Here is a 14558-nt window from a genome sequence, read left to right as displayed (position 1 = left end):
AGCCAGAATGTCACTGAAGACGCGTTTTTTACATTCTCATCTTGACTTTTTTCCACCAAATCTGGGCGATGGGGCGGCACGGTGGCGCAGTGGGTAGCGCTGCCGCCTCGCAATTGGGAGATCTGGGGACCTGGGTTCGCTTCCCGGGTCCTCCCTGCGTGGAGTTTGCATGTTCTCCCCGTGTCTGCGTGGGTTTCCTCTGGGCGCTCCGGTTTCCTCCCACAGTCCAAAGACATGCAAGTTAGGTGGATTGGTGGTTCTAAATTGGCCCTAGTGTATGCTTGGTGTGTGGATGTGTTTGTGTGTGTCCTGCGGTGGGTTGGCACCCTGCCCGGGATTGGTTCCTGCCTTGTGCCCTGTGTTGGCTGGGATTGGCTCCAGCAGACCTCCGTGACCCTGTGTTCGGATTCAGTGGGTTGGAAAATGGATGGATGGATGGATGGATGTTATTATATTATGACAAAAAACAAACTCTTCTCAAATACACACCAGAGCGACTAAAAGAAAGAACAGTTCTGATTTGGAACTTACAGTCATATTGTGGTATCATAAAGTGAGGTGTTGCCGTTGGTATAAAGAAGCGGGTTGGAAAATGGATGGATGGATGGATCTGGGCGATGTCAGCGATGAGTATAGGGAAAGATTATATCAAGATATAAAGGGGAAAATTCACGCTGAGCATGATGGGTGACTACTGTTGGTTCTTGCAAAAAGAGACAGAGGTGTAGTACAAGCGCAAAAGCGAGTGCCTCCAACATTTTGGGCATGCTGACCTCACTTTTACATTGAGGTAAATTGACATAAATGTGCTTTAACGTGTCTCTTGTACCATCTTCTGGTTTGTTTTCAGAATAAACACATCAAAACAATGTTGGAGGGACAGAGTTCAAACTCCAGATATCGTGTTGATATATTGATATTCAAAAGTGTCAAAACGTCAGTGATGTGTATTTCAAAAACCTGATGTGCTAGCTTAATTCTATGAAATCAGTGTAAAAAACTTAATAAAGAGCTGCTCTGAAGTTCCCAGTAGCAAACAAAAAATATGTTTTTGTAGACCAGTGCAATTAGAAAACCTCCAAAACTGAAACTACAAAATAAAAAAAAAACATAAAATAACTAAACATATAAATTTAAAACACATTAACGATTACATCTAGACTTTCTACAACTATGAATCCTTTTTATTGATTTACTTTGTGCTGTAGCTACATTTGAATTTTGTTGTTATATTTGCTTCATCTGCCACCTTTCTTGTGATGGTGAGTTTGCCTTGTATTACAGTAGCAGTATGAAATTCTTCATTAGCATAACAGTGTCAGTTGCATGGAGTTTGATTTGATAAACTTTGTGCAAATCAAACATCAGTGCTGTCATATATGATTAAGACAACAGTCATTATTACACAAAAGCCCAAAAACAGACAATTTAAAAGAAATAAACTGAAACATATTCATCAGGTTAATGTAAATAACATTAAATGTCAGCAGGTCAAGATCATATGAGTACATCTTACATCTTGTGGATAATTACTGAAATCCAACAGTGATGGTCATGAGTAACTTAAGCCCTTTACCAGATGGATGGAGATTGAACAGAGGGTGAGCAGGGTGTGATGGTTCAGATAAGATTTGAATCACTTTATGCTTTAGTTTTAAAACATAAAGTGAATCCAAAGTGTGGATGCAGAGATCGTTGCTATTGTAAATTGTAAACACCATTTTCCTTGTCCTCAACAGAGAAATTTCCATAACAAACTGTAAAGGACAAGATCAAAATACTTCCAGTAAAAACCTGTGGAAAATGATTATTGCTTCCTGTGACACTCCAAACTGTTTTATCTTTTCAGAAAAAGAAGCCTCTGGTGAGTTTTAATGACCATAAAAGCTCTAATGATCTTCTTATGTTATACAGCTTGAAATAGTGGTTCCTCAAAAATTTGACTCTTCACAGCCTGGCTATTGCTGCATGAAGGTGAGTGATTCTTTATCTCATTTAAGTTCCACCCTAGTTGTTTATTTATGTATTTTTCTGATTTAATTCTGGATTTTTTGACTAGTTCTGTTACTCCATTCTTTTTCACGCATTTATCATTATTTTTTGTGACAGCACCTCCACCCCTCAAGTGTGGTTTTAGGAGCAAACGTGATACTTTTTACTGAATCCTTCTGTGGAAGGCAGTCATTTCTGTACATGACATGTAAAACACCATGTGCTTGTCTTATTATTTGATACAAATTGGCAAAACATTACATTTTGTTCAAAAGCTTTGCTGTTAACAGACCCTTTTCATCTAAACGCTCTCACAAGGTTGATCCATAAAGTTCTTTTGATCCCAAAATTTATATCAATAAAGAAAGATCCAGCCATGTGTTTTCCAAACCTGCTAGTTTCATTTCTGGAGTGTAGAAAGTGAGAGCTTCATTATCAAAATTAAAGCACAAAGCAGCCCTGGAAAGGACATTAGCAAAGGCATCGCCCACTTATACATACCAAAAAATAACAAATACTGATATCCTTTAAATGTGGAGAAAACCCACAAAAATATTGGAAGAACACACAGATCTAGCAGGGAAACAAATCTAGGTCATTGGAGCTATAAGGCAGCAACCTTAAAACAACTGCACTACCTATTACCCAGTGAAGCTACGCTTTTCTTTAAAGTGTTATATAGTTGGTAGTGTTCAGCCTGATTTAACTCTGCATACTAGTGCATTGCTTGCAGTGTTGCTGGGTGCTTCTCAAAACCTTTAAAAGATATTATAGCAAAGTGGCAGTGCACTGTGAAAAACTGAGCGACTGAAACTCTTATAAGCAGGATTCTAGCACCTTCTACCTACTCCCTGGGGTGTTATTATGGTGTTCTTCTAATGGCCTGGTTTGTACTTAATTTCCTCCACGTGTTCATTTGCATGACTGTTGTTTGTACATGGTCAAGTACCGTAGAATGCCTGATAAACAAAGTCGGCATTAATGATTGGTATTGGATTGGCATTGGTCGTCATGTCTGGGTTAGGAAATGAAAATGTAAGCCAATTTCAGTTCTCCAAGTTAACAGTTAACTGTGAAAACCGCAGGTTTTAAAATGTGAGGGCATACATCAGTATTTGACTGCCACCTGGTGGTTTGCTGTGGAAATGTACACTGTATTAATGCAGACCAGATTTTTGTGTTTTGTGTTACTCACTAGTTGAATTTCTGTCTGCTAACACACCAAACTGGGTTTTCAAACTATATTGTTTGAGGTGTCAGAAAGAAATTTATAATAACTAATAAATAATAAGAATATTGCGGAAGATTGAAAAAGTTGATTTAATCTAACAAACAGTATTTATAAGTCTTTTATTTAGGGACTGGAGAAAGGCCCATGAAGTGCTTGCTCAGCATCTGACATCAAAGCACCCACTTCAGTTGTGTAATGAAGTCTGTACAGGGCATTACAGGTATGAAACCATTCTTAATAATAAATAATAATAATTCTTTGCATTTATATAGCGCTTTTCTCACTACTCAAGCGCTCAGCAATTGCAGGTTAAGGGCCTTGCTCAAGGGACCAACAGAGCAAAGTCCCTTTTTGGCATTTTTGGGATTCGAACCAGCAACCTATTCTTGCAGAAAAAGGACAAGCAGAAGAGATTATAGTATGTGAAAGACCTTAAAGCATGCAGAAAAGATTTGAACTTTTTGGTTCAAAGACAGAAGTACGTCAGAAGAGGAGCCCGTGAGAAGTTCGTTGATGTCTGCCTGCAGCCTTCTGTGAAGCATAGTGATGGCTATGTCATGGTCTCGAAGTGTACAACAGATCAGTGGATCTGATCAAAATCCATGGAATGGTGATTGCAAAGAAATTTTAACAGATTATTCTGTAGTACTAGGGTGTTGCACCATGTTAGCCATTATGGATGTAGTGAGACGTTAAGCAAAATGACGCCTTTTATTGGCTAACTAGGAAGATTACAATATGCAAGCTTTCAAGACAATTCAGGCCCCTTTTTATCTTCGGGCAAGATAAGGGGATATATTTGCCTCAAAAGCTTGCTGTTGTAATCTATCTAGTTAGCCAATAAAATGTGTCATTTTGCTTAACTTCTCACTACAACAGATTATTCTGTGATCCCCCAGAAAAAGAAAATCACTTTCGGTAGCAATGACTCCAAACACACTGCAAATACAATGAAGGCCTACTTGGAGCGGAAGTCTGAAAATGGGACCCTGATGATATAAAATTAGGGACCTGAGAGCCCAGCATAACTGAGATCACTTAGATAGGGAAAAAAACAAAAAAGAGCTAAAGTTAAAAGAAGCGTTATGGCAAAATCTGTCCGAATCTTTGAAGGATTTATAACAGGACTATTACCAAAAATTGTATAGAAGTGTACCTAAACAAATCAATTCAGATTTGCATTCTAAACAAGGCCAAACAAAATAATGACTTGTTTTAAAAACGCAAGACACTCTTCTTACTTTTGTTTGTATCAAAATATATTTGTGTTATTTCAAATGTTAATAGAGTGTTTTTTTATGAGAAAATAAATGGTCAGATAAATATGTACAGCAGCTTAAAGACAATTTTTAGGTATCTTTCCTCAGTACTCAAAGTATCAATGTTATGTGTGTTAATAAACTGATTTTTTTTTTCTTTAACAAAAGCTCTTCTTGAAAATTGGGCATCATGAAAACTGCTTTGAGTGCCAAGATAAATTGCATGTGTAATCAGGAAGTAAACAGCCAGCCAAAGTAAGTTTTCTCATGGTTCATTGCTACTATTTAGCCAGGTCAGTAATAACTATGTTAGAGAAACTTCCAAGTTTTAATGGTTCTTGCTAAATTAAAACCAATAGAGCACTGAGTCAAAGAAAAAAATATTAAATGCATAAATTAAGTATTCGCCCCACTGGAAGTTTTGACATTTTATTGTTATATGACAATACAAATTTCCATAATATGGAAGAAAATGATCCACTGTAGCAACCCCTAATGGGAGCAGCCAAAAGAAGAAGAAGAAGAAGATTGTTATATGACATTGAATCACAGTGGATCTAATTTGACTTTTTTGACATTGATCAACAGTAAAAGACAATTTAATGTCATAGTTATATTTGAAATGAATTAGAAATATAAAATGCACAATAATTGATCACATATTCCCCCCCTTTAATGTGACACACCTAAATCATCACTGGTGCATCCCATTGGTTTTAGAAGTCACATGATTAGTTCAATAAAACCAGCAGTCTGTATTCAAGGGGTTTCAGTTGAGTGTAATATGCAGTAAATGCACCACACCTGGTGAGTCAGAGTCACGGCTAACATACACAATAAAGACAAAAGGGCATTCTAAGCCAGTGTTTCTCAAAGTGGGGTTCTCATCTGTGCTTCATGTCAAAATGTTATACTAAAACACTGATAGAATTTTCTTTGAAAAACAATGAGTATGTAATTTTTGTCTCCTTGTGGGTTGTTTTAACCATGTTGAATTTATGAATTTACAAAAAAGAGTTGTTTTTTTTTTTTCCCTGTTAATTTTTATCTAGATGCATTTGTGACTCTCTGCTCCACAGTTTAAAACTACAAATCAAATAATTTAGACATGATGAAAGTGCACATTGTGGACTTTAATTTAAGAGTATTTGCATACATGTAGAAATCACAACACTTTTTATATGTGCTCCCCTCTGTCACGCATGTGTGTCTGAGGATCTCCTTGAAGGCTCATTCAAGGTAAATGGTAACCCACCAGGGTGAGAGGGGGTGCTGTCGCTGAACTTGTTCCCTTTTTTCCCATAGCTCCCAGAAACCTCCCAGTGAAGGAACCTAGCTCCACCCCTTCCCATCTTCCCATTATAAAAGGACCGGGTGCCTGCATTAAGTTGTCTTTGATGAGACCAGTTCTGGAGGGTGGAAGCTCTGAGAACCCGTTCTGTTATTACGTTTGCTTACCTGGCACTGCTGTAGCTTTGAGTTTGTTTTGCTTGCCCTGTGTTTCCTATTAGAGGGCGGCACCTGTTTAAGTTTGTAAAATTAGAAGGAATTAAAAGGGACTACCTGGCTGGAGTCCCAAACCTTTTTGAATTGTTCCGGCTCTACTTGAACCTGTATTCTGCCCCCTCACACCCCATTTCAGGGCACTATAATGTTTGGAACATAGTAATGGTAGGTATATTAAAGCAGTCATATTTAAGACGTTGTTGCATATCCCTTGCATACAATGACTGCTTAAAGTCTGCGATTCTTAGACATCCCCAGGTGCTGAGGATCTTCTCTGGTGATGCTCTACCAAGCCTCTAATTCTGCCATCTTCAGCTCATGCTTATTTTGGGGGCTTGTCCAACTTCAACATATGGAACACATGCTCATTTAGATTTAAATAGGATGACTTACTAGTTGATAGTTATCAGAGAGTTAATTTAGATAACGAATAGGACACTAGCATTTCAGCCAGCAAAAACACTAAACATTTTCTTTCTTATCCTTAACCTCCTCGGCATTAACCTCTAGCATGATTCACGCTCAGAATTCTATGTAATTATGATAAAGCCCAAGTCAGACTTGGGGTGACATTTAATGATCTGCTTTACAGTGTCCAGCCCAAATAACTCTCGGGACAGTATTCTGCTGCCATCTAGTGGATAAAGTAACAGTATGCTGCAAAAATCATGAATAATAATTCTTTACATTTGTATAGCACTCTTCTGACTACTCAAAGCGCTTTACATAGTGAGTGGGGTGACACTTCAATTGCTACTAATATTCAGCATCCACTTGGATGATGCGACACCAGCCATTTTGCGCCAGTACACTTCACCACACATTAGCTGTTATGTAATGAAGGGTGACAGAGAGATAGCCAAATATAGACAGGGAATGATTAGGGGCCCAGAATGACTTGTCCGTGGTGGGCAATTTAACCAGGACATCAGGATACACTTTACTGTTTACAAAAGATGCTCAGAGATCTTTTATAACCCCAGAGAGTCAGGACCTTGATTTTATGTCTTGTCTGGAGGACAGTGCCATTTTTACAGTACAGTTTATGTGTCAATTCAGTGGGGCATTGGGATCCACATTCAGAGCACAAGGTAAGCACTCCTTTTCTGGCCTCACCAATACCGCTTCCAGCAGCCACAAAAGCTTTTCCTGGCCAGGCTCGAAAATTCTTGACGTCGAGTGGATTACCGGTTCTGGAGTACTCTAGACCAGTGTTTCCCAACCTCGGTCCTGTGGCCCCCCTGTGACTGCAGGTTTTTGTTCCAACCAGATTCCTAATCAGTGACAACACCTGATAACACTGATCTCATTTAATTAGCGGGTATTATTTTTCTTTTACATTCAGAAAAGCACAGCAGCATGATTTTACATTTATAAGACATTTAGAAATATTTTTGCTGTAGGTTTAAATGCTTAACTCTCTTTTCTTGATTTCATTATATTTTGCCCCTTCTCTGTGCAGTTTTTCCCCTTCGTTGTATCTTATTAATTACAATTAAAAATGAGCACAGCAGACACGCTGGCAAACAACACGGAATAATCAAAGACTACAAGTACTTTAGCATCAGACCCACTAATTAGTAAATAATGGATTAAACAAACAATTAGAACACCTGAAAAGAAGAATGAAAATCAAGATGAAAATATTGTTAAAAAGAAAAAAATACATTATTCCCATATAACTGTTTGGTAAAAAAAAAATATATATATATATATATTAAAATGTACCAAACATAGTTTTTTAATTTCTATATTGTTCCCAAAACACATAACTTGGGAAATAACATATCGCTTATTTAGCCCAGGAGTCCAATTAAAAACAGAAGTTGGTTGGAACAAAAACCTGCAGCGACAGGGTGGCCACAGGACTGAGGTTGGGAAACACTGCTCTAAAGTAACTCATCAATATTCATGAGGGGGTGGAGCCTTAAACTAAAACACAATGGCTTGTGAACAGCACAGAACTCTGGGCCCTATACATAAGCAGTCTCTGTTGGCCCCTTCCTCTTAAAAGCAAACTTCATTGGTGGGCCGTGGATAATCATTACATTTCCCCCTTCACACTACAATGCCCATGCAGGTAAATGAGAAGCTGTAAAGTCACCTTTAGGACAAACTGAAACTGAACCATTAGATGAATCACGTGATAGTGATGACAATGTGAACTGGTCTTGAGACGTTGACACAGACAGTGAAACTAATGCACATGGCACTATGCAACCAAATTGCCGTGATATGCCTGTAAGGTTCACCATGGTGCAAGTGGATGCATGGCAAAAAGACAATGATTACGATCAAGTAGAAAGACAAGAAAAACACACTGTTTGCAATGCAGCAACAGTTGTTCATGTCAGGAGAACTCTGGAAGTCACTAAGTCTTGTGTTGCGATGGCCTCCAAGGGGTGCCAATCGAGCGAATCAGGCACTGTCATTATTATCTCTCATGTGTAAGCAACAGAAAAAGCACACACTTTTACTGGCCCATTTGTGAAGTTGCCTTTGTGTTAGAGACTCGCACAAAGGACGTACTAAAATCTACATCAATACAGCAGTGGATATTAAACATACCTTTCCCGACTATATTTACATTGATGTTTTGATATTTATAAGCTTCTCTTACACGTAAAAACACATTTTTCTATTTGAAAAAAATTCAGCCGTTTTGACAAATTTTACTGGGGGTAAACATAACATTAAGAAAGGCTACCCAATTTCATAAATATACTCGGGCAACACTAGGTACTTTATAATTGACAACATGTGCTCCATGTTTGTGATAAAGAACACAGGGTCATCGGAGCCAAACTGACAGAATCTGAGGTTAGCCTTGATCAGACTCTGGAAGGGATGGCAGAACTCCACAGAGTAGAGTATGTATTTGACATCCTTAAAGTTAAAATGGTAACTGCCTTCTCTTTTTGCCTAGTGGTGCACCTATTCTGTAGAAATAGTTTATTTTGACGGTTGTTTTGTTTAACATCAGCTGTTTGAGATTCAGTGGAATTTTAGGGTGTGTAAAAGCTCCCATTGGGAAGCTGCTGATTGCAGTTTGTGGCTTCAAAGCAAAATAAATGTTACCAAGCTGTTAATTCTGTAACCCCATGTTTAGGATGCAGCTACATTTTAAAGCATATATCATTAACTTTGAAACCATTCACATTTAGGCCATGTGTATTTAAATTATTGTCTGACTGTCACAAGTGGTAGGATTTACTATAAAATCAGACGCTCATTTTTGAGAAATACTGAATACAAAATGAGAACAGGACATGAGATGAGCTGCTGCTGTTGACGGATATTCGCCGAGCAAACGATTAAGTAATTGGTGAAGATGCTTTAAAGAAGATGGCCTGCAAAGGATTAATGGTAATCTGAATAATGCAGAATTAGAGCTTGTCCATTATTGTGAAGAACAAACAAAGCAGATGGATGGAGGATGAGCAAAGACCAGGCAGGGAGATGAGGGTCATAATTGTGGGTGAGGAAGCAGAGTGGCAATTCAAGTTAAGCCATGTAGGTGGAGGATGGAAGACATGAAGTGCAGGCAACTTTCTTAACTGTCATTCGTGAAAAAGCTGCTGAAAAGAAGATAAAGTGTGAAACAAATAAAAAGTTGTGTGAAACAGCACCCATCCGCTTTGAAATCTTCTCAGTTTCAGGGTCATGAGGAGTTGGAGCCATCATGAATCCTTACAACAAATTAAGATTGCTAGGCAAACAATACAAAATTGAAATTCAATACAAACCAACAGCTGAAGCACCTAATGGATGTATACACCTAATACTATCAGGAATTCCTTCTACCTGTAAGGATGCGTACCCCCTGGAATATCTTGGTAACATTCCAACTAGGCTGCCAAAGTCTCTCTCTTGCCTAACATGAATGGAGGAACAGGTTGAAAGTCTCAGAGAACAAATGTATGTTGTAAGCAGCAGAAATTGTAAATGATTTTCATTTAGGAGTTGGCAGGTGAATATTCAGGGATGTTAGCAGAGTCCATACGTTCTTTATATATCTTTGGCCACATTATTAGGACTGGACCAGATTCAAAGTCACAAGGAAATTGTGTCTCCCTATGTTGTAATTTCTACAGGTGTGACTGAAATGTATGCAGTACCCTTAAACTAAAGTCTGCAATGTGCACCTTAATCACGTCTGAATTGTTTGATTTGTAATTTTAATCTGTGGAGCAGAGGGGTTAATCAAGGAAACAATGTCTTAAACATTATGGAGGGCACTGTACATTCATTTTCAGGTTGTTTGAGTGTTAATCTTGTGACAAAGTGATTTGTCAAAATTATGGGCACTGAATTCTTTAATAGTGCAAACAGCATTACCAAAAAAATATATATAAAAAATAAAAATAGCAGATATAAAATTGGGTGGTCTGCTACAAAAGGTGGTATCTTCAATATTGTGGAATACATCTAAACGTCAATACCAGGAAACTAAAGCTGAAATTCTGAATTCTCACCTCATGTTCATCTTTTGACCTCAAACCCAACTGTTTTCGGTGTAAATCGCCATTCTAATACTTTCAAAAAGGACAGTATTATCAAGCTAAAATACTGTTAGCTGACAAAGCTAGGATTTATTTGTGTCAACAACAATGAGAAAGAATCCTAGGAAGATTCACTTTGTTTTTTCCTGACATGTTGGCTGAAGTGTTAGGGAGTACTGAGAGAGTGTGCAGTTTTGCGGCTCTCCCTTCACTAAGCTAGCGTTACGCAACTGGTGAACACACCACAGGTCAGCACTTTTTTTTTTCTTTATATTTTTATTGATTTTAATTACAACCAAATAACATTCCATACAGTCAATACAAATTTAACAAATCAAAGCAAAATTTGACCCCCATCCACAAGAGAGAGAAACCAGCAACCGAAGCTACTCTATGAAAGGAGCAATAAAAGAAAAGTATCCTTTCCCTGAAATGGAAGCTTATTCCAAAATGTTATTGATTAGATCCTGTTATATTTTAAAAAAGTTTCGAACAGATCCACTAAGTGAGAATTAGATTTTTTCCAACTTCAAGAAGCGTAGAACATCGGTTATCCACAGACTTAAAAGAGTGGTTGGGTGGGATTCTTCCAAAGGAGCAAGATAAGTCTATGTGCTAATAGCGTAGTAAAGGAAATTACAAATTGTTTGTCCTTCTCCAATTTAAGGCCATCTGGGAGTTCACCAAACACAGCTTTTAATGGGTTAGGAGTGATTGTGACACCGAAGCTGTCTGATAGGCATGCAAAGATTTTTGTCTAAAATGTTGTTAATTTGGTGGACACCCAGAACATGTGGCCCAGTGAGGCTGTAGCTCGATTGCAACGTTCATAGGTTGAATCGTGCCCTGGTAACGAGATAAATGTGCTCGATAAAAGGTTTCAAGTTAAATGAATGAATGCTTTGCACATATGGAGCTCAAGTATATTCTGTGCATCACTGCCTTCCATTCCTTTTCTGAAATATTAAGTGACAGATCCTTTCCCCAATGTATTCTGGGGTCTTTGAAAATATTTTTTATAAATTGTCGATGTGATATCTGACTATTCAAAACTGATCAATAATTCTTCTGGAATAGAACGAGGTGGAAGGTAAGGAAAATTGGGCAGGTTCTGTTTAGCAAAGTTTCCAGCTTGAAAGTAGTGGAGGAACTGCGTTGATGAGAAGTTGTATTTGAAACGTAATTGTTCGTAGGATGCAAATACATTATCTATGCAGAAGTCTCTTAAGTGTTTTAATCCCGGACATTTTCCAGACATTGAATAGTGTATATGTTCTAGAGGGTGGAAAAAGGTGGTTGTTATGTAGAGGTGCAACAGATAAAAGCTTTTCTGTCTCTAAAGTGTTTCCTGCATTGGTTCCATATTCTGAGAGAATGAAGGGTAATTGGATTTTTAGTGCAATGACTGTACTTTGTATTAAGTAGGGCACAGAACAGGGAATATAAAGAAGTACTGCAAGATTTTATTTCTATTGCGGACCAGGCTTGTGGATATTCATTAAGTTGTGTCAATGCCCAGGTCTTTATAGCTTGTATATTTGCCACCCAGTAATAAATCAGAAAGTGGGGTAGTGCCGTGCCTCATTCTGCTTTACATCATTGTGGAGTCGCCCTTTGGATGTGTGGATGTTTCGAATTCCAAATACATGAAGCTATGATTGAGTCTTAAAAAATGATTTGTTAATATATATGGGGATGCTTTGAAATAGGAAGAGCAGCTTGGGAAGGACGGTCATCTTAACAGTGTTGATTCTCCCCGTTAACGTAAAGTAGAGGGTAGATAATCTAGTCACGTCTCGTTTAATTAAACAGGACAGCACTTTTCTTTAACTTCACTAGGAGGAAATCTCCTCTTCCTTCATGGGACTTAGAAGAATAAGTTCAGTATTATTTAACTCAGTTATTTTTTTCCCCCACAATAATTGTACACATTATTTACAGTATTTGTTTCTAAATGAAAGAAAAAAAAACTTTTTCTTGTTTAAAATGGGGTCTGTGGAGCATCAGTACAAATGTGATAAAAACCTTCAAATTTATGGATTATGTTCATTTTCAAGGTAAGAATGTTTTAGAATATTGATATGCATCTTGAGATTGTATGAAGATTATGAAAACAACATATCCATCTCATTTTGAAAAAAAAAATTATATATAAACATTTTGGGAGATTCTGCTATATTAAATGAAGCTCAGCTGTGTTCTTCACCTCAGTGCCTTCCTTCCTTGGTGGCAGCTTTTCTCTCCTCAGGGTTTGTTTCACAACTCATTTCCTTTGTGTTGGAATTGCTGTTTCTGCTGGCAGCAATTCAAGATTTTACGGTATAGCTGGCATCTATTCAGACACATTTGCTCCATGATATGATTAAAAAAATATATATATTCAGTATATGTATGTTTAATAAACAAGTGTTTTACATAATACCATTATATAGTGTAATAAAGTAAAAAATTACTCTTTTGTGATATAATAAAATGTGACAGCTGTGGATTTTTGATCACTACTGCTGCAGTTATCCCAGTGCCTCAACTGTGTAGACAGATAGATACTGTACTGTAGATAGATACTTTAATTTTAGTAGCTGTGCTGGGTGCGTGCAATGGAAGGGTAAAGTATTGATTTTTGAATTTATATGCTTACATTTACTTTTTAGTTTTTTTATAATTTTCTTTTGCACAAAGTGGTATATTCAGACTCTCTGTTGGGTTTTCTGTATGCAAGAACCTGTGAGGTTACTAATGCCAGCTTACATGTGTTTGATAGAAACAGTCTCTGGGTTTGTTGAGCCTTGTCCCAAAGAAAGCTTTTTCTTAGGATTTAAACATGTAAATTTTCATTTTTATAACCATTTGCCCACCAAAACCCATACACTTTCCCAGTTACCAAACTGGAATTGCTAATTCACCTAAACAGCATGTTTGCAGATAGGGGGGAACCCCACATTCACTGATGGAGGATGTGCAAACACCAGGCGTGAGATTCAAAACCAGGGTGTTAGATCCATGAAGCAACAGCACTACCATGCCTCCCTACATGAGAGCTACTCTTCTGTACAGTATTCTGTTTGCTAGTAAATCATTTCTTCCTTTTCTCATACTACACATCTCTACAGCTCAAGAGCTTCAGAGACATGTGTGGTTTGGTGCTGCTTTACATCAGTTTACTTGAACGCTCCATCCAAGACGCTGCCTGTGAGTAGACCACTGAAAGGAATGTGTTGTTTACTTGGGAAGACTAGTGGCAAGAATCAGTTTAAAAAATGTATTTGCCTTCTTATCATAAAGCATGTTTTCCGAAATGAAAACCTTTGCTGCTTCAAAGTAGATATACAGTATTCAGAAGCTTTAAAGTTTTTTAAATGATTGGAAAAATGCCCATACACCCCATTTTAAACATCAAGAACAGGCACAACCTTTTTTTTTTAAATATAATAATTCACTTATGAACACATTTTTACCTGGCAACATAATACAGTGGGTACGGAAAGTATTCAGACCCCCTTCAATTTTTCACTCTTTGTTATATGGCAGCCATTTGCTAAAATCATTTAAATGAATTTTTTTCCTCATTAATGTACACACAGCACCCCATATTGACAGACAAAAAAAAGAATTTTTGAAATTGTTGCAGATTTATTAAAAAAGAAAAACTGAAATATCACATGGTCCTAAGTATTCAAACCCTTTGCTCAGTATTTAGTAGAAGCACCCTTTTGAGCTAATACAGCCATGAGTCTTCTTGGGAAAGATTTAGCAAGTTTTTCACACCTGGATTTGGGGATCCTCTCCAGTTCTGTCAGGTTGGATGGTAAACGTTGGTGGACAGCCATTTTTAGGTCTCTCCAGAGATGCTCAATTGGGTTTAAGTCAGGGCTCTGGCTGGGCCATTCAAGAACAGTCACAGAGTTGTTGTGAAGCCACTCCTTCGTTATTTTAGCTGTGTGCTTAGGGTCATTGTCTTGTTGGAAGGTAAACCTTCGGCCCAGTCTGAGGTCCTTGGCACTCTGGAGAAGGTTTTTATCCAGGATATCCCTGTACTTGGCCGCATTCATCTTTCCCTCGATTGCAACC

This window comes from Erpetoichthys calabaricus, chromosome 6 (genome assembly GCF_900747795.2).
Source record: "Erpetoichthys calabaricus chromosome 6, fErpCal1.3, whole genome shotgun sequence".
Lineage (NCBI taxonomy): Eukaryota > Metazoa > Chordata > Cladistia > Polypteriformes > Polypteridae > Erpetoichthys > Erpetoichthys calabaricus.
The sequence above is the reverse complement of the archived record's forward strand: the minus strand, read 5'-3'. Positions refer to the sequence as shown.